The sequence below is a fragment of the Pongo abelii genome, chromosome 4 (assembly GCF_028885655.2).
Source record: "Pongo abelii isolate AG06213 chromosome 4, NHGRI_mPonAbe1-v2.0_pri, whole genome shotgun sequence".
NCBI classification, from domain to species: domain Eukaryota; kingdom Metazoa; phylum Chordata; class Mammalia; order Primates; family Hominidae; genus Pongo; species Pongo abelii.
In genome coordinates this window covers 168,526,882-168,551,846 of record NC_071989.2, presented here as the reverse complement: position 1 = coordinate 168,551,846, position 24,965 = coordinate 168,526,882, and the positions used below count along the sequence as shown (strand labels likewise).

The 24,965-nt window shown below is 43.4% G+C and overlaps 1 long non-coding RNA gene across 2 annotated transcripts in view; it reads right to left on the bottom strand.

Moving 5' to 3' along the window:
- LOC129059600 (uncharacterized) overlaps positions 1–24,965 on the bottom strand; it is a 53,958-nt gene that overhangs the window by 8,996 nt on the left and 19,997 nt on the right. The window contains exon 1 of one of the 2 annotated variants that reach the window (XR_008525597.2): positions 10,018–10,269. The exons of the other annotated variant lie outside the window; for it this stretch is intronic. This is a non-coding gene — a long non-coding RNA (uncharacterized LOC129059600). Of the gene's footprint in view, positions 1–10,017; positions 10,270–24,965 lie in introns of those variants that run through there. 2 annotated transcript variants of the gene reach the window in all.

The window sequence follows — 24,965 nt, the reverse complement described above, 5'->3', positions numbered from 1 at the left end:
GGGACCACTTAATTAACAGGCTGCCATTGTATGGAGGATGATTTGGAAACTTAAAGCCATTTAAGAAATCTCACACTGTTCCAGACGACAAAAACAGTGGGATGCACCATCTGGGAGGGAGCTTCCTCCGAAACAGATGCCAGTGTTTCCGTGATAAAGAACCTAATATTATAATATCATAGTATGTTGTGCCATTTGGTGAGGAGAGGCAGTCCTCCTCTGAGCGAATGTTCTCAGGTTTCGCCAAATCATTCAGCACCAAAATATTTGCTCTGGCAAGGGGCGCTGGTTTATTCTTCTCTTGGGTCTATTTCCCCTGTGGAGCCCTTGCAGGGCTGGACACATTGAAGGAGCTCAAATAAAATTTGTGGTGGAATCTGCTGGCTGGAAGGGTGGCATATGGTCAGAGTGTGGTCACTACATGCTATGAAGGAAACAGCAGGTGAATTCAGTTCCAAGGGCTTATTTCAAGACTAATTGATTTTTGACACATAGGCTTGAACTTTGCTTCAAAACAAAATGCTGGATTTGGCCTTCTGTCATTCTGCCTCTCCTAACCCTTATCTCTAACTACTTCATTGTTTAGTTTACTTTTATTGAGTACCTTCCTATGTGCCAGGCATTGTGCTGAGCTCGGTAGGAGGATGAAAAAATAAATACGAGCTTCACAGCCAAGACGACCGAATAGGAACAGCTCCGGTCTACAGCTCCCAGAGTGAGCGACGCAGAAGACGGGTGATTTCTGTATTTCCATCTGAGGGTACCGGGTTCATCTCACTAGGGAGTGCCAGACAGTGGGCGCAGGACAGTGGATGCAGCACACCATGCGCGAGCCAAAGCAGGGCGAGGCATTGCCTCACTCAGGAAGCTCAAGAAGTCAGGGAGTTCCCTTTCCTAGTTAAAGAAAGGGGTGACAGACGGCACCTGGAAAATCGGGTCACTCCCGCCCTAATACTGCGCTTTTCGGACGGGCTTAAAAAAGGGAGCACCAGGAGATTACATCCCGCACCTGGCTTGGAGGGTCCTACGCCCACGGAGTCTCGCTGATTGCTAGCACAGCAGTCTGAGATCAAACTGCAAGGCGGCAGCGAGGCTGGGGGAGGGGCGCCCGCCATTGCCCAGGCTTGCTTAGGTAAACAAAGCAGCCAGGAAGCTCGAACTGGGTGGAGCCCACCACAGCTCAAGGAGGCCTGCCTGTCTCTGTAGGCTCCACCTCTGGGGGCAGGGCACAGACAAACAAAAAGACAGCAGTAACCTCTGCAGACTTAAATGTCCCTGTCTGACAGCTTTGAAGAGAGCAGTGGTTCTCCCAGCACACAGCTGGAGATCTGAGAACGGGCAGACTGCCTCCTCAAGTGGGTCCCTGACCCCTGACCCCTGAGCAGCCTAACTGGGAGGCACCCCCCAGTAGGGCAGACTGACACCTCACACAGCCGGGTACTCCTCTGAGACAAAACTTGCAGAGGAACGATCAGACAGCAGCATTTGCGGTTCATGAAAATCCACGGTTCTGCAGCCACCGCTGCTGTTACCCAGGCAAACAGGGTCTGGAGTGGACCTCTAGCAAACTCCAACAGACCTGCAGCTGAGGGTCCTGTCTGTTATAAGGAAAACTAACAAAGAGAAAGGACATCCACACCAAAAACCCATCTGTACGTCACCATCATCAAAGACCAAAAGTAGGTAAAACCACAAAGATGGGGAAAAAACAGAGCAGAAAAACTGGAAACTCTAAAAAGCAGAGTGCCTCTCCTCCTCCAAAGGAACGCAGTTCCTCACCAGCAACAGAACAAAGCTGGATGGAGAATGACTTTGACGAGTTGAGAGAAGAAGTCTTCAGACGATCAAACTACACCGAGCTACAGGAGGAAATTCACACCAAAGGCAAAGAAGTTGAAAACTTTGAAAAAAATTTAGACGAATGTATAACTAGAATAACCAATACAGAGAAGTGCTTAAAGGAGCTGATGGAGCTGAAAGCCAAGACTCGAGAACTACGTGAAGAATGCAGAAGCCTCAGGAGCCGATGCGATCAAATGGAAGAAAGGGTATCAGTGATGGAAGATGAAATGAATGAAATGAAGTGAGAAGGGAAGTTTAGAGAAAAAAGAATAAAAAGAAATGAACAAAGCCTCCAAGAAATATGGGACTATGTGAAAAGACCAAATCTACGTCTGATTGCTGTACCTGAAAGTGACGGGGAGAGTGGAACCAAGTTGGAAAACACTCCGCAAGATATTATCCAGGAGAACTTCCCGAATCTAGCAAGGCAGGCCAACATTCAGATTCAGGAAATACAGAGAACGCCACAAAGATACTCCTCGAGAAGAGCAACTCCAAGACACATAATTGTCAGATTCACCAAAGTTGAAATGAAGGAAAAAATGTTAAGGGCAGCCAGAGAGAAAGGTTGGGTTACCCACAAAGAGAAGCCCATCAGACTAACAGCGGATCTCTTGGCAGAAACTCTACAAGCCAGAAGAGAGTGGGGGCCAATATTCAACATTCTTAAAGAAAAGAATTTTCAACCCAGAATTTCATATCCAGCCAAAATAAGCTTCATAAGTGAAGGAGAAATAAAATACTTTACAGACAAGCAGATGCTGAGAGATTTTGTCACCACCAGGCCTGCCCTAAAAGAGCTCCTGAAGGAAGCACTAAACATGGAAAGGAACAACCGGTACCAGCCACTGTAAAATCATGCCAAATTGTAAAGACCATCGAGGCTAGGAAGAAACTGCATCAACTAATGAGCAAAATAACCAGCTAACATCAAAATGACAGGATCAAATTCACACATAACAATATTAACTTTAAATGTAAATGGACTAAATGCTCCAATTAAAAGACACAGACTGGCAAATTGGATAAACAGTCAAGACCCATCAGTGTGCTGTATTCAGGAAACCCATCTCACGTGCAGAGACACACATAGGCTCAAAATAAAAGGATGGAGGAAGATCTACCAAGCAAATAGAAAACAAAAAAAGGCAGGGGTTGCAATCCTAGTCTCTGATAAAACAGACTTTAAACCAACAAAGATCAAAAGAGACAAAGAAGGCTATTACATAATGGTAAAGGGATCAATTCAACAAGAAGAGCTAACTATCCTAAATATATATGCACCCAATACAGGAGCACCCAGTTTCATAAAGCAAGTCCTGAGTGACCTACAAAGAGACTTAGACTCCCACACAATAATAATGGGAGACTTTAACACCCCACTGTCAACATTAGACAGATCAATGAGACAGAAAGTTAACAGGGATACCCAGGAATTGAACTCAGCTCTGCACCAAGCAGACCCAATAGACATCTACAGAACTCTCCACCCCAAATCAACAGAATATACATTTTTTTCAGCACCACACCACATCTATTCCAAAATTGATCACATACTTGGAAGTAAAGCTCTCCTCAGCAAATGTAAAAGAACAGAAATTATAACAAACTGTCTCTCAGACCACAGTGCAATCAAACTAGAACTCAGGATTAAGAAACTCACTCAAAACCGCTCAACTACATGGAAACTGAACAACCTGCTCCTGAATGATTACTGGGTATATAACGAAATGAAGGCAGAAATAAAGATGTTCTTTGAAACCAATGAGAACAAAGACACAACATACCAGAATCTCTGGGACACATTCAAAGCAGTGTGTAGAGGGAAATTTATAGCACTAAATACCCACAAGAGAAAGCAGGAAAGATCCAAAATTGACACCCTAACATCACAATTAAAAGAACTAGAAAAGCAAGAGCAAACACATTCAAAAGCTAGCAGAAGGCAAGAAATAACTAAGATCAGAGGAGAACTGAAGGAAATAGAGACACAAAAAACCCTTCAAAAAATTAATGACTCCAGGAGCTGGTTTTTTGAAAAGATCAACAAAATTGATAGACTGCTAGCAAGACTAATAAGAAAAGAGAGAAGAATCAAATAGATGCAATAAAAAGTGATGAAGGGGATATCACCACTGATCCCACAGAAATACAAACTACCATCAGAGAACACTAAAAACACCTCTACGCAAATAAACTACAAAATCTAGAAGAAATGGATAAATTCCTCGACACATACACCCTCTCAAGACTAAACCAGGAAGAAGTTGAATCTCTGAATAGACCAATAACAGGCTCTGAAATTGTGGTAATAATCAATAGCTTACCAACCAAAAAGAGTCCAGGACCAGATGGATTCACAGCCGAATTCTACCAGAGGTACAAGGAAGAATTGGTACCATTCCTTCTGAAACTATTCCAATCAATAGAAAAAGAGGGAATCCTCCCTAACTCATTTTATGAGGCCAGCATCATCCTGATACCAAAGCCTGGCAGAGACACAACCAAAAAAGAGAATTTTAGACCAATATCCTTGATGAACATTGATGCAAAAATCCTCAATAAAATACTGGCAAACAGAATCCAGCAGCACATCAAAAAGCTTATCCACCATGATTAAGTGGGCTTCATCCCTGGGTTGCAAGGCTGGTTCAATATATGCAAATCAATAAATGTAATCCAGCATATAAACAGAACCAAAGACAAAAACAACATGATTATCTCAATAGATGCAGAAAAGACCTTTGATAAAATTCAACAACACTTCATGCTAAAAACTCTCAATAAATTAGGTATTGATAGGACGTATCTCAAAATAATAAGAGCTATCTATGACAAACCCACAGCCAATATCATACTGAATGGGCAAAAACTGGAAGCATTCCCTTTGAAAACTGGCACAAGACAGGGATGCCCTCTCTCACCACTCCTATTCAACATAGTGTTGGAAGTTCTGGCCAGGGCAATTAGGCAGGAGAAGGAAATAAAGGGTATTTAATTAGGAAAAGAGGAAGTCAAATTGTCCCTGTTTGCAGATGACATGATTGTATATCTAGAAAACCCCGTTGTCTCAGCCCAAAATCTCCTTAAGCTGATAAGCAACTTCAGCAAAGTCTCAGGATACAAAATGAATGTACAAAAATCACAAGCATTCTTATACACCAATAACAGACAAACAGCCAAATCATGAGTGAACTCCCATTCACAATTGCTTCAAAGAGAATAAAATACCTAGGAATCCAACTTACAAGGGATGTGAAGGACCTCCTCAAGGAGAACTACAAACCACTGCTCAACGAAATAAAAGAGGATACAAACAAATGGAAGAACATTCCATGCTCATGGGTAGGAAGAATCAATATCATGAAAATTGCCATACTGCCCAAGGTATTTTATAGATTGAATGCCATCTCCATCAAGCTACCAATGACTTTCTTCACAGAATTGGAAAAAACTACTTTAAAGTTCATATGGAACCAAAAAAGAGCCCGCATCACCAAGTCAATCCTAAGCCAAAACAAAGCTGGAGGCATCATGCTACCTGACTTCAAACTACACTACAAGGCTACAGTAACCAAAACAGCATGGTACTGGTACCAAAACAGAGATATAGATCAATGGAACAGAACAGAGCCCTCAGAAATAACACCACATATCTACAACTATCTGATCTTTGACAAACCTGAGAAAAATAAGCAATGGAGAAAGGATTCCCTATTTAATAAATGGTGCTGGGAAAACTGGCTAGCCATATGTAGAAAGCTGAAACTGGATCCCTTCCTTACACCTTATATGAAATTTAATTCAAGATGGATTAAAGACTTAAACGTTAGACCTAAAACCATAAAAACCCTAGAAGAAAACCTAGGCATTACCATTCAGGACATAGGCGTGGGCAAGGACTTCATGTCTAAAACACCAAAAGCAATGGCAACAAAAGCCAAAATTGACAAACGGGATCTAATTAAAATAAAGAGCTTCTGCACAGCAAAAGAAACTACCATCAGAGTGAACAGGCAACCTACAGAATGGGAGAAAATTTTCGCAACCTACTCATCTGACAAAGGGCTAATATCCAGAATCTACAATGAACTCAAACAAATGTACAAGAAGAAAACAAACAACCCCATCAAAAAGTGGGTGAAGGACATGAACAGACACTTCTCAAAAGAAGACATTTATGTAGCCAAAAAACACATGAAAAAATGCTCACCATCACTGGCCATCAGAGAAATGCAAATCAAAACCACAATGAGATACCATCTCACACCAGTTAGAATGGCAATCATTAAAAAGTCAGGAAACAACAGGTGCTGGAGAGGATGTGGAGAAATAGGAACACTTTTACACTGTTGGTGGGACTGTAAACTAGTTCAACCATTGTGGAAGTCAGTGTGGCGATTCCTCAGGGATCTAGAACTAGAAATAGCATTTGACCCAGCCATCCCATTACTGGGTATATACCCAAAGGACTATAAATCATGCTGCTATAAAGACACATGCACACGTATGTTTATTGTGGCACTATTCACAATAGCAAGGACTTGGAACCAACCCAAATGTCCAACAATGATAGACTGGATTAAGAATATGTGTCACATATGCACCATGCAATACTATGCAGCCATAAAAAATGATGAGTTCATGTCCTTTGTAGGGACATGGATGAAATTGGAAATCATCATTCTCAGTGAACTATTGCAAGAACAAAAAACCAAACATCGCATATTCTCACTCATAGGTGGGAATTGAACAATGAGAACACATGGACACAGGAGGGGGAACATCACACTTTGGGGACTGTTGTGGGGTGGGGGGAGGGGGGAGGGATAGCATTAGGAGATATACCTAATGTTAAATGATGAGTTAATGGGTGCAGCACACCAGCATGGCACATGTATGCATGTGTAACTAACCTGCACATTGTACACATGTACCCTAAAACTTATAATAATAATAAAGTAAAAATAAATAAATACAATACAATACAGACACTGCCTGCAAGAACTTATAAAGCTTACGTGATCCCTTTTATATATAACTGCTATTATTTCCCCTATTTACATTAGAAACATCTACCCATTGTAGAAAATTTAGAAAGCACAGACAAGCAAAACAAACAAAAAAAAAAGTTGGCTGGGTGCAGTAGCTCATACCTGTAATCCCAGCACTTTGGGAGGCCGAGGTGGGTGGATCACCTGAGGTCAGGAGTTCGAGACCAGCCTGGCCAACATGGAGAAACCTTGTCTCTACTAAAAATACAAAAATTAGCTGGGCATGGTGGAGCATGCCTGTAGTCCCAGCTACTCTGGAGGCCAAGGCAGGAGAATCGCTTGAACCTGGGAGGCGGAGGTTGCAGTAAGCCAAGATCACGCCATTGCACTCCAGCCTGGGCAACAAGAGTGAAACTCTGTCTCAAAAAAGAAAAGAAAAAGTTACTCACAATTCTCAGAGATAAGCCACTGAGAGAATTCTCTGTTTAATTCCTTTAGTCTTTTCTTCTATGTAGGTAGCTTCTGTATTGCTTCTCTCATGCCATCTTAGTCTCGTCCCTACATTGCTGATGGTATCTTGCCCTTCTGGGAAAGGTCTCTTCACCTCCCATCTGGCTATCCACATCCTACTTTCTACTAACTTCTGGGTTGACCTTCTTCTGGGAGGCTGATCTCATCCCCAGTAGAAAGATCATGGGCTATGGAGACTGTGGTTTGGATCTTGGTTTCTTCAACTTAATTAGCTGTGGACATGGGCAAGTCACTTTATTTCTCTGAGTGTCAGGTTTCATCTCATTAAGATGGAGGTTAGAACCTTGCAGAGTTTTTTTTTTTTTTTTGAGACGCAGTCTCCTCTGTCACCCAAGCTGGAATATAGTGGCACAATCTTTGCTCACTGCAACCTCCACCTCCCGGATTCAAGCAATTCTCCTGCCTCAGCCTCCACAGTAGCTGGGATTACAGACGCCCGCCATCATGGCCGGCTAAGTTTTGCATTTTTAGTAGAGACAGGGTTACTCCATGTTGGCCAGGCTGGTCTCGAACTCCTGACCTCAGGTGATCCACCCACCTCGGCCTTCCAAAGTGCTGGGATTACAGGCATGAGCTCCTGCGCCCAGCTGCAGAGTTATTGTTAAACAGAAATGAGGTGAAAGGAATAAAGAGCAAGGCTCTCTGGTCCTCTCTGGTTCTCTGCATCCCCATGGCACTTGCCCAGCTTACAGGCAGGATGACATCCCATTGTTCCTAGGATAGTCTTATTTTGTTCCCAACCCTCTCCCCATTCTTTATTCCAGTCACACTGGCCTTTCCCTGAGGGCTTTGCCTGCCCTGTCCCCTCTGCCTGAAGCACTGCCCCTCCCACCCATGTTTTGTTACTTTCTTCTCATCCTTTAGATCCTGTGCAACTGTTACATCATTAAAGCATCTTGTCCATGCCTTTCAGAATACCGCAGTCCTCACCCGCCTTCTCATAAGACCACTTACCTGTGTCTGGGGGCACCCTCATGTGGGAATTTCACCATTATTTGTGTCTTTTTAAAAATTGACCTATTGCCTTCCAGAATTAATCTCCATGAGAGTGGCACCATGTCTGTTATTGCCCTCCAATGAATTTCTACTGCCTATCACAGCACCTGGCACACAGTAAATACTCAGTACGTATTGTACAATAATTACATGAATTCCGTTTTTCAGTTGCCAGCACCAATGGATAGAAGAAGCCTCTTTAAAGACCAGGGCTGTGCCTCCTTTTCACATGGAGCTCATTGTAGGCCACTTCGCCCATACCCCAGACCCTAGAAGAAGCTTACTGCATTAGCCCTAGTCTTGCAAATGGCTCTCTGGCCTTTCAAGAGGGCCCATGAAGGGCCTGGGTGAGGCGCTATGGCATCCATGCCTCTTCCTAGTTGTTCTCCTTTCCTCTTCGGCAGAAAGTCTATCAACCAGGGACAGCCTGAATGCCTCCTTCACCAGGAAGCTCTCCCTGATCTTCCTTTCCCACCAGTAGGGCATTCATTCTGCCTGCTTTGGTACCAATAGAACTGATTTCCCTCTGTCCTTGTGAATGCAGCTGGCTATTGTCTGAGCTGTTAGCTCCTTTGCCCTCTGGCTAAGTCGCTAGTCCTCAAACAGGTGCCTGGGGTGAACCCGCTCCCAGCTTCCTGTTTTCCACTTTGACCCCATTGCTGCAGGTATACTGAATGCTTTTCAGTTCTTCAAACCCGTCATGATCTCTGGCATTTCTGGGCTTAGGCACATGCTGTTCTCTCTGAGTGAAACTCTCTTCCCGAACCTCCTCTCCATATTCTTAACTTCCAATTAGCTTCCCAGCCTTGGCTTCAAAGTTACGGCCACCCGGAAACCTTCTTTGATTGCCTAGGTTAGGCTGGGTGCTCCTTCGCTGTATTGTGTGTGCCTCCAGCCCCCTAATGTAGCGTTTCTCACACCTTGTTTACCCGTCTTCCCTGCTAGAACGTGCGCTCCATGAGAGCTGGGACAGGTCAGTGTTACCTCGCTCACCTGGCCCATGGTAGGTGCTTACTAACTACTTGGTGAATGCACAAAAATTAAATTAAGGCTGCCTTAGTCACCTTTGTAACCCTCTGTCTCCTCTGCCATTGTTCTCTGCACACAGCAGAGCTCGAAAATATTTGTCGGGTGGAAGGGGATGGAATTGACACCCCCAGGTAAATGCTTCTGGACATATCTCAGAAAGGGTGCTATACAGTGAGCTCCACGCAGCGGGACCACTCTTGTCCATCTCTGTATCACCAGCACAGGCCTGGGCACGCGGCAGGGATTCCACAGTGCTGCCACATTACTATTTTATTGGGCATACTGAGAGCTCTGCCACCGCTGGCAAGCCCCTTTCTCTCTCTGGCCTTAGTATCCCCATTGCAAAGCAGGGATAATCACGTGACCTGCCTTCAGGGCTGTTTTGAGGTTTAAGTGAATTATGACCTTAGTACATGTAGTAGAGCGATGAGTATGAGCTATTGCTCTCCCCTTTGTCACTTGCCACATCGCATCTGTTTTTTTTTTTTCCTTCCGGTCAAGGGCCGGCTTTGAGCTCCAAGCTGTGGAACCCAGGCTGGTAGCAGCCGAGGCACAGGCCCCGGGTCTCTCCGGTTCCCTCCCGACCCCGCGCCACGGTCCTCGCCGTTTTGCTTTCGAGACACACCTGGCTGCTGCCGCGCGCCCCGGGCGCAGCCGCCCTTGGCCTGGCGCCCCCGCCTTTGTGCGGCCGGCGCTCGTGGAAGTTTCCGCGGCCAGTGGTGAGTCACCGCCCTTTTTTTAGCAGCCGCGGTGGATGTGCATCATAATTCACCCAGGCTCCGGAGAGCCCGGCTGCTGCAGCCGCCGCCGCAGACGTCAATGCAGACGAGCCCGGCGCTCGGCCGGGTGCGAGGGAGGAGACCCAGGTCCGCGCCGCTAGGCAGCTGCCCCGCTGAGCAGCCGAGCGACGCCCTCCCCGCGAGCTGGGGGCGGAGGGCGCTGCGGAGCGCGCCCAGGAAGCTCACCCCTCGGGGGCGCCTTGGAGCCGAGGAAGGGCAGGCTGTGAAGACAGAGCGGGAGAAAAGCCAGGAAGCAGGCATCTGGGCGTCTGTCCACCCCTCATTCAGTCACTTGCTCTACCGTTAGCCATTCAGGCTCTCACACTAAGTCACTTAAGACCCATCTCTTTCATCCATCCACCCACCCACCCATCCACCCGTTTGATCATTCATCCACCCGTCCACTCCTCTGCCAACCACCTACCTGCCTTCCTATTCAGGCATTTGAAATACTGAGTTACTTAAGGTCCCCTCTATGCACCTGTCCATAGCACACATTTATTTACATCCCATCTCTCTACCTGTCTCAGTTCATCCATCCATCCATTCATCTATCCATCCATCCATCCACCCACACCCTCACTCGTTTAAATTAGCATCTGTTATGCTGGATGCTGGGAACACACAGATAATGAGGGCAGCATCTCCACCTGACTCTCTCGGAATTAAAGAAATAGGAGCGATAGAATTCTATTATAGTAGGATAAGAACTGTAGTAATAGTAATTAGAGTAATATAAAAATAGTAATAATGTAGGCTAATGATAGTAACCCTATTACAGTAGGATAATAATAGTAATAGTAGCAGCCAATATTTATTGAGCATTTATTGCTAAGCAGTGTCCTTAGCTTTCCATATGTATATCTCATTGGAGACTTACACCAACTCTGGGAGGTAGGTGCCATTATTATACCGAATTTTCAGATGAAAGAAACGGAGGCTCACAGAAGTTAAAAAAGTCCAGTGCTTACATAGCTATTAAATGACCAAAATGATTAGAAGCCAGTGCTTCTTGCTACTGTCATGGCTGGCATTTGTTACCTGTAGAGGTTAGCATGTTAAAAGGAGTTCAGTTGGATCAGTTATGCCATCTCTCTGAGCCTTGCTTTTCTGTGAAAATAGGGACACCTTTTAGGGATAAATGTGTACTGTATATTAGGCCTTGCATCCATTTGCAAGGACTGATGTGTCTGAAAAACTTATTACTCACCAAGATTAGAGAATAAGAATAGGGTATGGAGAAAATGAGATGAGCCTATTATTATCTGTGCTTATTCTAGAACAATTAAAAATAATCAAAAAGAAAATATCTTTGATTCCATTATCTAGAAATAACAACTTGTATGTTATGTTTCTGTTCTTTAAAATGTTTATTACCAATCTATATGCATATATGTGTATATGATTTTTTCTTTGCAAAAATTGATTATATTATATATTTAAAAAAATAAAATTTAAAAATGTAGCATGACATGAACATATTTGCATGGATTTAACATACTTTAAATAAATCTATAAAGAGAAAATAAGCTGTCACCTTGGTCGCTGCTTCTGTTTTTTTTTTTTTCTTCCAAGGCAGAGTCTTGCTCTGTCGCCCAGGCTGGAGAGCAGTGGTGCGATCTCGGCTTACTGCAACTTCCACCTCCCAGGTTCAAGCAATTCTCCTGCCTCAGCCTCCCAAGTTGCTGGGATTACAGGGATGCACCATCATGCCCGGCTAATTTTTGTATTTTTAGTAGAGATGGGGTTTCACCATGTTGGCCAGGCTGGTCTCGAAGTCCTGAACTCAGGTGATCTGCCCGCCTCGGCCTCCCAAAGTGCTGGGGTTACAGGCGTGAGTCACCGCGCCCAGCCAGTTGCTTCCCCTTTCACTTATTTCCCTCCTTCCCTTCTCTTCTCATTTTTCCTTTTCTCCTCTTCCATAATAGTTAGAGGTCCTAATTACAGACAACAGAATCCATTCTAGTTAGTTAAGTAGGAAGGAATTTATTAATAAATAGGTTGATATGTTTATTATTATTTTTGTTGTTTTTGTTGGAGTATTATTACTAAATACTTCATACAATTGTTGGGTGGGCTGAATAAACAATCTCTAGGGCAAGCTTCCTGGAAGACAACTTTGCAAACCACGACACAGAACTGGGCCACCAAAGGAGCTGCAGGATGAGGAAACTGCTGTCACAGCAAAACAAAACCCCAAAAGCAAAGCATCTCTGCATGTGAAGCTGTTAACACCCCATTGGCCAAAGCAAGCCACATGAGAAAATGGTGGGGAATACGGAAATAGATTCTCCTTCTTTTTGTTTTTTGTTTGTTTGAGTTAGAGTCTCGCTCTGTCACCCAGGCTGGAGTGCAGTGGTGTGATCTTGGCTCACTGCAGCCTCTGCCTCCTGGGTTCAAGCGATTCTCGTGCCTCAGCCTCCTGAGTAGCTGGGATTACAGGTGTGTGCTACCAAGCCCAGCTAATTGTTATATTTTTAGTAGAGACAGGGTTTCTCCATGTTGGCCAGGCAGGTCTCAAACTACTGACCTCAAGTGCTCCACCTGCCTCAGCCTCCCAAAGTGCTGGGATTACAGGCATAAGTCACCATGCCCCACCCAGATCTCCTTCCTAATGGGATGAGCTGTTAAGCTACCCTGCAAAGGGTGAGGATGTAGAAAGGGGTGAAGTATTCAGACCAGTTGTGTCATCTGCAACATCAGGGAAGACTTTTTGAAGGAGATCGTAACTGAGCTAGCTTTAAAGGATGAATTGAGGTTGGCTAGGTGAAGAGTGACTGATGTGTTGCAGAGAAGGTAATTTAGAGTAGATGAGGCAGCAAGTGCAAAAGTCCACAGCCCTATCTGGGAATTGCTAGTGGTTCCATGTGGTTAAAGGCTAAGAGTGCAAGAGGAGAGCAGCAGGAGATGATGTTTGAAAGGTAAATAGGGAGCCAGGTCTTGAAGGACCTTGAAGTCAATTATACATTAGTAAAAGGGATAAACTGCTTTTCTCTATACTCCGAGAACATTTAGGCAACCACATGAGTGAGTTCCCTCCTTACATTAAGCAATATTCCAGCTCTCTGGTCATCAGCTTGGTGCCCTATTATTCAATTATGACACTAACTCCCTGGAGTTGTACAGACCCCAGAAGTTAAGGGCTCAGTCCCACAGCACCGAAGCCCACTTCATACAATAGTCACAAGTCCCAGGTTATGATCCATATTCTCTGACTGGCTATAAATCAGGGGTTCCCAGGACACCCTCCTTGGGTGTGACAATCTGCTAGAGTGGCTCACAGAACTCAGGAAAGTGCTTTATTTACCATTACCAGTTTATTGCAAAGGCTACAACTCAGTCAAATGGAAGAGATGCACAGGGCAAGTTATGGGGATGAGGGGCTGTCTGGTGCTTCATACTGTGTCTGGGCTTGTCCCGCCTCTCCTAGCACCTTCATGTATTCACCAGTCCGAATGCTCTCTGAACCCCTAGTTTATGTTTTTTTTTTTTTTTTAATGGAGGCTATATTACATAGGCATGGCTGATTAAATCACTGGCCATTGGGGATTGAACTCAATCTCCAGCCCTTCTCCCTTCTAAGGAGCCCCAGCTCCCTTCTGGGGCTGGGGTTAAAAGTTCCAATCCTCTAATCACATGGTTGGTTTCTCTGGCAACTATCCTGCATCTTCCAGGAGTCACCTCATTAGGCTTGTGAATAACAAAAGATGCTCATCTTGCCCCTAAGACTCAGGAAATTCCAAGGGTTTTAGGAGCTCTGTGCCAGGAGCCCAGGATGAAGACCAGATATATATTTTTATCATATCACAATATTATAATTAAGGAGCCTTTCCTATCCTGGTAATGGTGGTTGTGGTGGTAGTAGTTGGAAGAACTTTAACATCTGTGTTTTCTAAAGAACACTCTGTGGACAGCATTCAGAATGGAGGAGAGGAGTCAAGATCAGAGGCAAGAACAGCAGAAAAAAGCATGTGGCAGTATTCCAGATGAGAAACAGTGGTGGCTCAAATCAAGACACCAGTAGGAGGGGTGGAGAGATGTGACTCTATTGGCCAGATATTAAGAATTGATAGGATTTGCTCATTGATTGGATATAGGGATGCAAGAAAAGGAGTCAGGATAATGCCATGTTTGTTTCTGGCTGGCTCAGTTGGGATGGATAGTCATAGTTCATCTTGGTGGGAAAAATGATTTCAGATTCGGACATGAACTGAGTTTTAGGGGGATGGTAGGCTGAATAAATGCTGCTCCAAAATGTCCACATTCTAATTCCAGGACCTGTGAATATGTTACCTTATATGGCAAATGAGACTTTGCAGATGAGATTAACTCAAGTATTTTGAGATGGGGAGATGATTCTGGGTTATCTGGGTGGACCCAATATGATAATAAGGGTCCGTATAAGGGGAGGAAAGGGGGTAAGAGTCAGAGAAGGAGATGGACAACAGAAGCCAAGGTTGGAGTGTGCAGAGCCATGAGCCAAGGAATACAGGCAGCTCTAGAAGCTGGAAAAAGTAAGAAATAGATTCTATCCTGAAGCCTCCAGAAAGGATGCAGTTCTCCTGTCATCTTGATTTTAGCCCACTTAGCCACTTGATTTTGGGATTCTGACCTCCAGAACTGTAAGATAACAAACTTGCATGTTTTAGGCTATTATGTTGGTGACGATTTGTTACAGCAGCAGTGGGAAACTCATACAAGAGGCCTGTGGGAAGTCCAGGCAGGAGTAAGTGTCCAAGGACTGAGGAGGAAACATCTGGGATGGAGATATGGACGGTAGAGTGATAGACATGCTCTGTCTGGGAGAGAGCATATCGACTGGATGATAACATCGAATTTCCCAGAAAGATGATGTGAAGTGAAAGGGGAAGACAGCCTAGAAAAGGTTCAATCAGGAATAACCGCTGAAGAAAAATGAGGAGGAAAAATGCAAGGAAATCTCATCCTGGGAAGTCCAAGAGTAGAGTGTTAAGAAGGAGGCCCTCCCTGTCAACCACCATAGAGCCATTGAATAAGGTGGCTCCGTGTGCCTGTTGGAATGGACTACCAAGTGTGTAATCTCGGTGAGAGCAATTTCAGAGGTCAACCAGGAGTGGAACCAGCCTGTATTGCAGGGGCAAGAGTGGGAAGTGAGGAAGTGGAGACACAAGGGAAGACAACTCAGACTGTTGGCTTTGATGGGGAGCAAGAGATAAGACAGTAGCTGGAAAAGGATAAGGGATCAAGGGAGGGCTTATTTTTAAGATGAGGGCTTATTTTAAGATGGTGGGAGAGATGAAGAAGTTTATTTCTGTGAAGGAGCCAGCCAGAGAGTTGAGGGCAACTGAAGATGGACAGAGGAAGAGTTTACAGATAAGGTCAGATACCTGAGCAGTATGTACCAAAATGAAGTGCAGGTGGCAAGACTAGTCTTAAATTCTTAGATTAGAGGAGGGTGATCCTTCAACCAGGCCTGAAGGAAAGGAGGCAAAGATGGGTGAGGGGTGTTACAGTGTGCAAATAGGACAGAGGTGGGGGACAGTTTTCCGTGTGCTGGTTAAAATGCTCAGACATTTTAGGACAATTCCTTTCTGACTTGCTGTAGTAAATTGCTACTAATTTTCACTACTTCGATTAGGAAAATAGAATGTAGAAGGAATAAAGGTACCAGTCAGAGCATCATCATAGAAACAAGAGTCTCAGCTGAAAAAATTGTTTTCTCTTAGGAATCATAACAACATAAAATATAGGAATTGCCATACTGGGACAGACACAAGTCCACACAGGCTCATATTCTGCTGCCAACAGAGGTCCCATGGGATGAGCACCCAGAGGGCACAGTCCCTTGATCTCGGTTAGTAGACAGAGAAGCCATTTCCCCCATGACGTCAACCATAAAGGTTAGGTATATCCCAGCACCCATTTATGGCTCTGTCATGCATAAATATACTCAAACTCTCTCACTGCTTGTGCTATCCCCCTTGGGGTTCTGTGTTTCATTAGTTTATTTTCAACCGTGTGATACAAAATTTTAAAAATTCTATTTCCAGCTTATTTTGAGGTTCGAAGACTGATCATCTATCCCAGTAGGCATCAAACTTAATAATGCAAATGAAATATATCTAGCACATGATAAAACCCGGCACATCATAAATGATTCATAAGGGATAGTGACGACGATGATGATGATGATGATGATGATAATGATGATGTTTTAATCCTCAGTAATCCTGCTTGCTCTAAGGCATACTTGTTCAGCTGGAGGCCTGTGGGTTGCATGTGGCCCAGGACAGCTTTGAATGAGGCTGAATACAAATTTGCAAACTTTCTTAAAACATTATGAGATTTTTTTGTGATTTTTTTTTCATCAGCTATTGTTAGTGTTAGCGTATTTTATCCATGGCCCAAGACCATTCTTCTTCTTCCAATATGGCCCAGGGAAGCCAAAAGATTAGACACCCCGCCTAAGTCCTTGGCCAATTACTCGAAATCACATTATCTTTCCCATTTTACAGAAGGGCAAACTAAGGAGGGCCCATCAAAGTTACACGGCTTGATAAAAGGAATCGGAGAAGAAAAAAATGGAAGGTCAGAGAGCAGTTCGCCAAAAAGTTAAAGCTTACAGTATGAGCTAGAAGCTTAAAGAGTGGCTTTGAGACATGCTGCCCTTACTCCCTGTAACCCACCTACCCAGTCCGGCCCTGGGGCTGCATTTGCTGATCAGCTGCCTTTGCCACAGTGGGGATCTAAACCCAACTCCGAAAGCTCTGGGGCCAACTAGCCTGACACGAATCCTTCAAGTCTAGTGTGCGAAAGGATCCATTTTATTTATTCTACCCTTATGATGGAAATAGCCCAAAACATGCCCTTGTGCTTACTAAACTACTTCCCAGCCAAAGCCAGCCAGAGAATGTTCATTATCTCATCCTTTTTCCCACTCCACGATGAATTATTGACGTCCAGAGCATGCTATCTTTAATTGTGAGGTATTCCAGAATAAGCAGGTTATCGAAAATATTCAAAGGAGGAGAGTTTTGGTTCAGCCCTGGGAGGCTGATGTGGGAACATTTATCCTTATTTATTTACATGGTAATGGGATGAGATTTTGCCAGCTTGCTAATAGGTTCTTAAAGAGAAACAGGCTTCCTGTGGCCTAATTAGAACGATTGGTTGCCCTGCTGCCACATAAAACACCAAACCAAGAAGTCCATGGTTTCCTCTTTCTAGATTCTTCTTCTCTTTGGGGGACCATCTGCACTATTTGCATGGGGGAGGCAGGATAGTAGAGTGGACGCAGCTTTCTCTGGTTTCAAGATAGCTACTCTAAATAGCTATTTGGCCTGAGATGGTGCATCTAATCTCCCCTAAGCCTCAGTTTTCCTATCAATCGAATGGGGATGGTTATGCTTTTCCCCTAAACCAACTTAGCAAGTTTGTTTAGAGGACAAGATTAAAACGTTGGTTTTAAAAGTGCAATGATCGGATTTTGTATCTCTGAAGAGCACACGTGATTTTCCGGAAAGCAAGAGACAGGTCGTAATCATATTTAAAAATAAACCTTAGCATTTTCTAAGTGCTTGGCCAATTACTCCAAATAACATTCATTCCAGAGGCTGCTGAGGGGGGTGGTGAGTCACGTGATGAATGTATTAGATTGTGGAGCAGCCAGAGACAGGCTGCAGCATCTCATTCCAAAACCAGGCAGGAAACAGGCTGGGCCACAGATAACCCCAAATCTCTCTTGCAACAGCCATTGGTTTCCTTTTCTTACTGATGCCCAGAAACTTCTCTGAGGTCTTCCTACTTTGTCTTTGCCCTTTTGGTCTTCTCAGTTACTCAATACATGTTTATTGTGTGCCTTCTATGTGCCAGGCACTGGGCTGGGTGCTGGGTAGAGACACAGTCTGGGGCGGGAGAATTTGCGGGGGAAGAAAAACGAACACACAAATAAACATGTAATTACAAAGGAAAGTAGAACTGGAAGCCTTGAGAAGGTACAGCAAGGCACAGCCAAATTATATGAGAGGGTCAGGAAAGGCCATTAAATTTGAACCAAGGCCTGAAAGCTGTACCCATCAGATCAAGAGTAGGGGAAGGGCACTCCAGCCAAAGGGAACAGCACGAGGGAAGACAAGGAGGACCTGGGGGTGTTGGAGGACTGAAAATAGTAGGGCGAGGTGTGAGTGTGCATGCATGTGTATGCACACGTGCACACACACACAAGAATGAATCATGAAGAGAGGGGAGGGTGGGGTCAGGTGAAGTAGCAGGGGCCAGCGAGCCTGGGTTTAGACCCTGGCTCTGCTACCTGTTATCTGTGTGCTCTTGGGTAAACCACACAGCCTCGCAGAGCTTCAGTCCCTTTGTAAAGGAAAATGAATGACAGGTAGCTTGTGAGTCAACCAGAGGCTTAGCGTTCACTACAATAGCTTACGAGGCCTCTCTGATCTGACCCGTGTTAGCTCTTTGACTTTCTCTCCCTCCCCTCCTTAGCTCCAGCCAGCTGACCTCATGCACATGGGACACGTTCTACCTGGAGGCCTTTGCACTCCTGGTTCCTCTGCTGTCAATGTTCTTCACCTGCAAGTCTCACTCCCTCACTACCCTCAGGTCTTCACTCAGATATCATGTTCTCAGCGAGTTCTTTCCTGACCACTTTGTTTCATTCTATTACAAACATTCATCCCTGCTCTCTGCTTTCTTTTTCTCCATTGTACTTAGCATCATTCAGCACACTCTGTATTTTACTTATTTTGTGCATTGCCTGCTCTCCCCATGAGAGGCTCTATGAGGCCATGGAGCATTTTGCTGACTGCAGTGTCCCTAGCATCTAAGGAGAGCATCTGGAATATAATAGGTGCTTAATAAATAATGTTAAAAGTTTGCAAAACTTTCGATAAACTAAGTAGAACAGTACTTCCCATGGAGTAAGTGTTGCATTCCTTTTAGCTGCTTTTTCTTCCAGCTCAGAAAGTTCTGTCCCATTTGAGCCCCCTGAAGGCTGAGCTCCTCTGTTCCCTTGGAATAACTCCCAGCTTTGTTAGCTCTGTGCCCTTCCCAACAATTCCTTTCTTCAAGGTCTTGTGCAAGTTCCATCTCCTCCACATTTTTTTCTTTCTGACTTCCTTCTGCGGGCCTAAAAGATCTCTCCCTCTTCTGATCACTTCTAGCACATTCAATCTTTACCTCTCATATGATTATTCTTTTTCTTTTTTTTTTTCTTTGAGACAGAGTCTCGCTCTGTCGCCCAGGCTGGAGTGCAGTGGCATGATCTCAGCTCACTGCAACCTCTGCCTCCCATGTTCAGTCGATAATTGTGTCTCAGCCTCTGGAGTAGCTGAACTACAGGTGCGTGCCACCACACCTGGCTAATTGCTTTTGTATTTTTAGTAGAGATGGGGTTTTGCCATGTTGGCCAGGTTGGTCTTGAACTTCTGACCTCAGGTGATCCGCTTGTCTTGGCCTTCCAAAGTGCTGGCATTACAGGCGTGAGCCACCGTGCCCAGCCCTATGATTTTTATTATTGACTCTTTGTGATAACCCCTGCCCTGTCTTTTAACCTTTTTGTCTTCTAACTAAGACTTTGAATCACAGATTCTTAGGATTTTGGACTGAGGAAGGGTCTTAGCAATATTTTCTTCACTTTTACATAGTTGAGGACTTTCTATAAGCTTCTTGAGGCATAGGTTTTTAATGTTCAGTTTCTTTAAATTTCCTTATTACTTTATTTAAAAAATATTTATTGAATGCTGTTATGTGCCAAGTCACGGATTAGGGACTACGATATGATGGTGAACCTGACATAGTTAGAACTTTTAAATTTTAACATCTTAAATTCTGACATGTTGGTGCTTTGCAATAGTAGATGATGAATAAATTTGTGCCAAAGGAGTGAATGCATGAACATTCATAACTGATTTGAAGTTGATTGTGGTAAATTGGCTTAAAAACAATGAAGTTGCCTTTATAAATACAGGATTTCAGTCTTTCTTGGAAGGGTAGCAAATACTATTCCATGAAGAGTGGGGATGAGAAGAGGTGTGGAGAATATTTCTGAGTGAAGTGGGGAGGTCGAATTAAGATTCAGGCCCAGAATTAACCTCCCTGTGGGAGACCCATCAAAGTGTGGAGGAAGAGCAAGGGTAGGTTGAGTGGTGGTTACTATTGGATTAGAGGCAAATCAGCTCTTGATGTCAGTAGGCTGGATAAGGGATGCTACACCCTGGCATCTAAGATCTCCTGGGAAGACTGAGACCCACCAGGCAGGTTCTGACCTCTCACTGGGGACCCCTTCTCTAGAGGACAGAATTCTCTTACTGTCTTGCATGGGAAATAGTTTTATGTTTGGTGATAGCTCACACTGTTAAATTCATCTATTTCACTTCCAGTGCGCTCCCTCAGGGGGATATTGTACTGCCAAGTGGTTCTGTCTACGTGCCAGGCTCTAGTGGCTTCCAGAACCTGGGGTTCTGATTTCCAATGATGCTGCACTCCATCACTCAGCCTGAGTGCATTTTTTTTTTTTTTTGACAGAGTCTCGCTCTGTTGCCTAGGCTGGAGTGTAATGGTGTGATCTCTGCTCACTGCAACCTCTGCCTCCCGGGTTCAAGTGATTCTCCTGCCTCAGCTTCCTGAGTAGCTGGGATTACAGGTACGTGCCACCACACCTGGCTAATTTTTTTGTATTTTTAGTAGAGATGGGGTTTCACCATGTTGGTCAGGCTGGTCTCGAACTCCTGACCTTGTGATCCGCCTGCCTTGGCTTCCTAAAGTGCTGAGATTACAGGCGTGAGCCACCGCACCTGGCCAGCTTGAGTACATTTTAATTTAGCACAAGGTGTCACTGTGAGGGTGAAGGCTGCTGAGGGCAATGAGTTGTCAGTGGTGGTCACTGCTAGTTGCAAATGTGGTCAGTCTCTGGGTCTTGGTTCCTCAGAGCCTGCTGCTCATTTGAAGAGTTCTTCATTCTGATGCTGTGTTGTCATTGTCATCATCATCATCATCATCACTATCATCATCATCATAATCACCATCACAAAGCACTAATTATCCTTTAATAGGGGTAATTTTCTGGCTGAAGAAGCCCTAATCAACAAAATCTCCTTGGTCCTGCAGCAACCTTTAGAAGGTTTTTCAACAGAAAAGGTGTTTCTATTCTACCCAAATCAGACTAGGAATCACAGTTCTGGGAATGATGCTACAAGCGAGCAGGTGCAGAAATGAAATGTGGGGGAATATTTGGAGGTGGGGGTAAGATTTAGTACCAGGGCTAAGAATCAAGAGACCTGGGCTCTAGTCCAGGCATTTTTTGTTTTTAACTTGGGGACTCCCATTCGGAGCATCAGTAATTCAGACCCTTTTGGTTAAGGTCAATGCTTCTATCAACTGGACAAGCCAATGATGCTTGTCCAATCTTATTTTTACTTCAGAAAATTGTGGGAGGAGTTGAGTCAGTTATGGATGAACAAGTTTTGGGAGAATAGTAGAAGGGTGTAGTGTGAGATGTTATATGTAAAGTATGTTAGATGATATATTCAAGATGTTCTATTGAAATGAGACGAAGGACTTTAACACTAAGAGCTCTTAGTTATAAATAATAGAAATTCAACCCACACTGGATTAAGCAAGAAAAAGGACTTATTGGTGCATGTAATTGAAAAGTCCAAGATTGGATCTTGCTTCAGGCACAGATGGGCTCAGGACAAAAAAATACTACTAGGACCCTGTCTCTGGATTTAGCAATCCTCTCCTCTGTGTGGTGCCTTCATTCCTAGACTCCACATACGGACAAGGTGGCTGGAGGGGGTAAAGAGGCTGGTGGTTATAGCCTTTCAAGTTAAAGCCTGGTGGGAAAGTATGAATGACTCTTTCTTCCTTGCCTTGCAAGTGAAGTCCCACAATTAACTAGAATTGAGCCTGATTAGTTTGGTGTGGCCACGCTTCTATCCTGAACCAAGCACTGTGGCCAAGGAACGGAACTGGCTTATGCCTCACAAGAAATGGAGAGCCCCATTTGGATCACCAGATGACGTGCACTTCAAATATCCACCAGGGAGACTAACCAGTGAGGAATTCTTCAGAAAAAAATCTAAATCAGTCATTACTACTAGCAAACAGTAATCTATTAGGCAAAACCTCCTTACTGTCTTACTGTTCCTCAGAGATGATATACTCACATCTCACAGACATGCGTGCATTTTACATCATGCGTTTTCTAGCAAGGATCTAAACTCACCAATCATTTCCTTCCAGAGGCAAAAGCAATCAAGGCTGTAACAAATATCTTCATGCTGTCTCTATCACACTAATTCAAAGCACTCATTTGGCAATTAACCATGCAGTGAATGCAATATAGTTTGCATTTTTATTTGTATTGTCATTTTAACTCTCAAAAGTTTTGAAATATTTTAATGAATTTGTGGCTCATCTTCTATCCAGATAGTGATTTCCTTAAAGACAGAGACTATATTTCATGCTTCTTTGTCTAATACTGTATGCTTAAAAAAGTATTTGTTAGTTTTCTTTGAGTTAAACATTATAATTAAATATTCTTTATCAGAGCTATAAACTGTAATGAATAAAAATGTGATTTAAAGGGAATATAAGTACCAATAGGACTTTAGGCAAACACACACATTTTCACATTAAGACCATAACCATGGAGGCTTATTTGGTGATTATAGAATGGTACTGTAGCTATTCAAATACCTTTGATAAAATGGCAAAATTATGACATGAGTGCTACTCATCTGTCCAGGTCCATGGCAGGCAAAACTAATGTCATACCACTCTTTTCTCTAAATCTGGACATGGCTTTGGAATTTGTCTCCATATAGTATTTTAGGAAGATATTACTAATTGATTAAGGTGTTAGACCAAGAATGAAGCCTGTTTGGCATCCTGCGGTCCTGTTTTATGCTTTGGAGAGTTGCCCTCTTTGACTGAATTGAAAGCTTCAGGGGGCACATGTGTGGAGCTAGAAGGGATGAAAGGGGCTTTTGCTCAATTAGTGGTCAATTCAGTTCAGCAACTTGGGTGACAGAGTACAGAGCCAAACTACCCTTGGAGTTGACATTAAATTCTATACTCTTTTTCTAATATTTATTTTTTATGGTATATATTTAAGGTATACAACATGAAGTTTTGATATTTACATACATAGTAAAATAGTTACTACAGCCACACAAAGAAACATATTCACCATCTTCCGTAGTTACCTTATTTTTTTTTTGTACTAAGGGCACTTAAAATATACTCTCTAAGCAAATTTTCATTATACATATGATTAACTATAGGCCTCATGCAGTACATTAGATCTCTAGACTTATTGATTCTACTTAACTGCACATTTGTACCCTTTGACTTTACCTTCTAATCCCGAGTACCACATAAAAGACACACCTCTGGTAGTATCATATTCTCTTTGAAAAAGAGATAAGATGTGTTCATTAATATTAGCATGTCTTAGAAAACTCACTCATTGACAAATCTGAAGTAGAATCTACTACGTGCTACATTATTTAGGGAAACTGGTTATGGAGGGAACCGGGGAGCTTTTGCAGAAGAGCTGCCATTTCAAATGATCTTTGCAGGGTATGTAATTTTTTTCCAGAGAAACAAAGAAAGTATGTGTGTAGAAGGGGAGGGGTAAGATTATTGGACAGAGAATATAATAACATTTTTGTAATATTTGTAATGTTTGCAAAGGAAAGTGCATAAGTGAGTTAAGTGAAGCATAGTTTGTGATTAAGGAATAATGAGTCATCAATTGTGGCTACAGCATAGGGTTCATGAACAGGTGTGTCAGCAGGTAATGCCGAAAGAATAAAGTGACATCAGATTTTGATGAGCCTTGAATATCATATTAAGTGGTTAGGATTTATCCTATGAACAATCACATTATTAAGTAGGAGAGAGGTAAAGAACTTAGATCACTTTGGCTACAGTGCAGAGTATGGCCAGGAGGGGTTATAAGACTAGCGAACAGGAGATGGGCAGGGAAGTCACAATGAGGACCTGAACTGGGACAGTAGCCATGGCGTAGATAGGAGAGAGCAGAATAAAGACAGACATTAAGTTCATGAGATGCTTAAGGGACAGGATGGGAATCAATGACATCTTTGAGATTTTTGGGCTTGATGATGCTTTTAATTGAGGAAGAGAACATAGGAGGAGGAACGTATTTGCAGGAAGGACCTAGTATTGTCTAAAGAATGTTGAGGTCAAGATTTTCATGCAGGCACCCAAGAGGATATGTTCAGTTAATTACTGGGTATGTTGATGTGATGTTCAAAAGGCGAGATAGTAAATAGAATTGGTGGTGAATATTTGAAGTCAGCATTAATGAGATGAAACCATAACAGTGGTTTCATCCGTAACTGATCCAGAACAGTGGATCAGTTTCCCTAGAGTGAGAAGGGCACTGAAAACATAACCCTGGGAACACCAACTTTTATGGCCTAGGTAAAAACAGAAGAACCCTTGTGGAGATAGAAAAAGAGTGGTCACAGAGGTGGGAACAGAAATATCATTGGACCCCGAGAGAGAAGATTTCAAGGAAGAAAAACCTGCTATTGAGATCAGATTGGAAGAGAAGCAAGTTGATAGGATTGTCAGATTTTGTAAGTAAAAAATATAGAACAGCAAAACTGGTAAGGGAATTGATTTGGTGTCAAAAGAAAGTAAGAAATAAAAAAGTAGCCTGGGAAGAAAATAAAATTAGAGATGTTTCTTGCTTTTTTAGAAAAATAGGGAAACTTACGTGCTTGTAGGGTGACAGAAAAAGGAAGTGGAGAGAGATGAAGGAATGAAACAA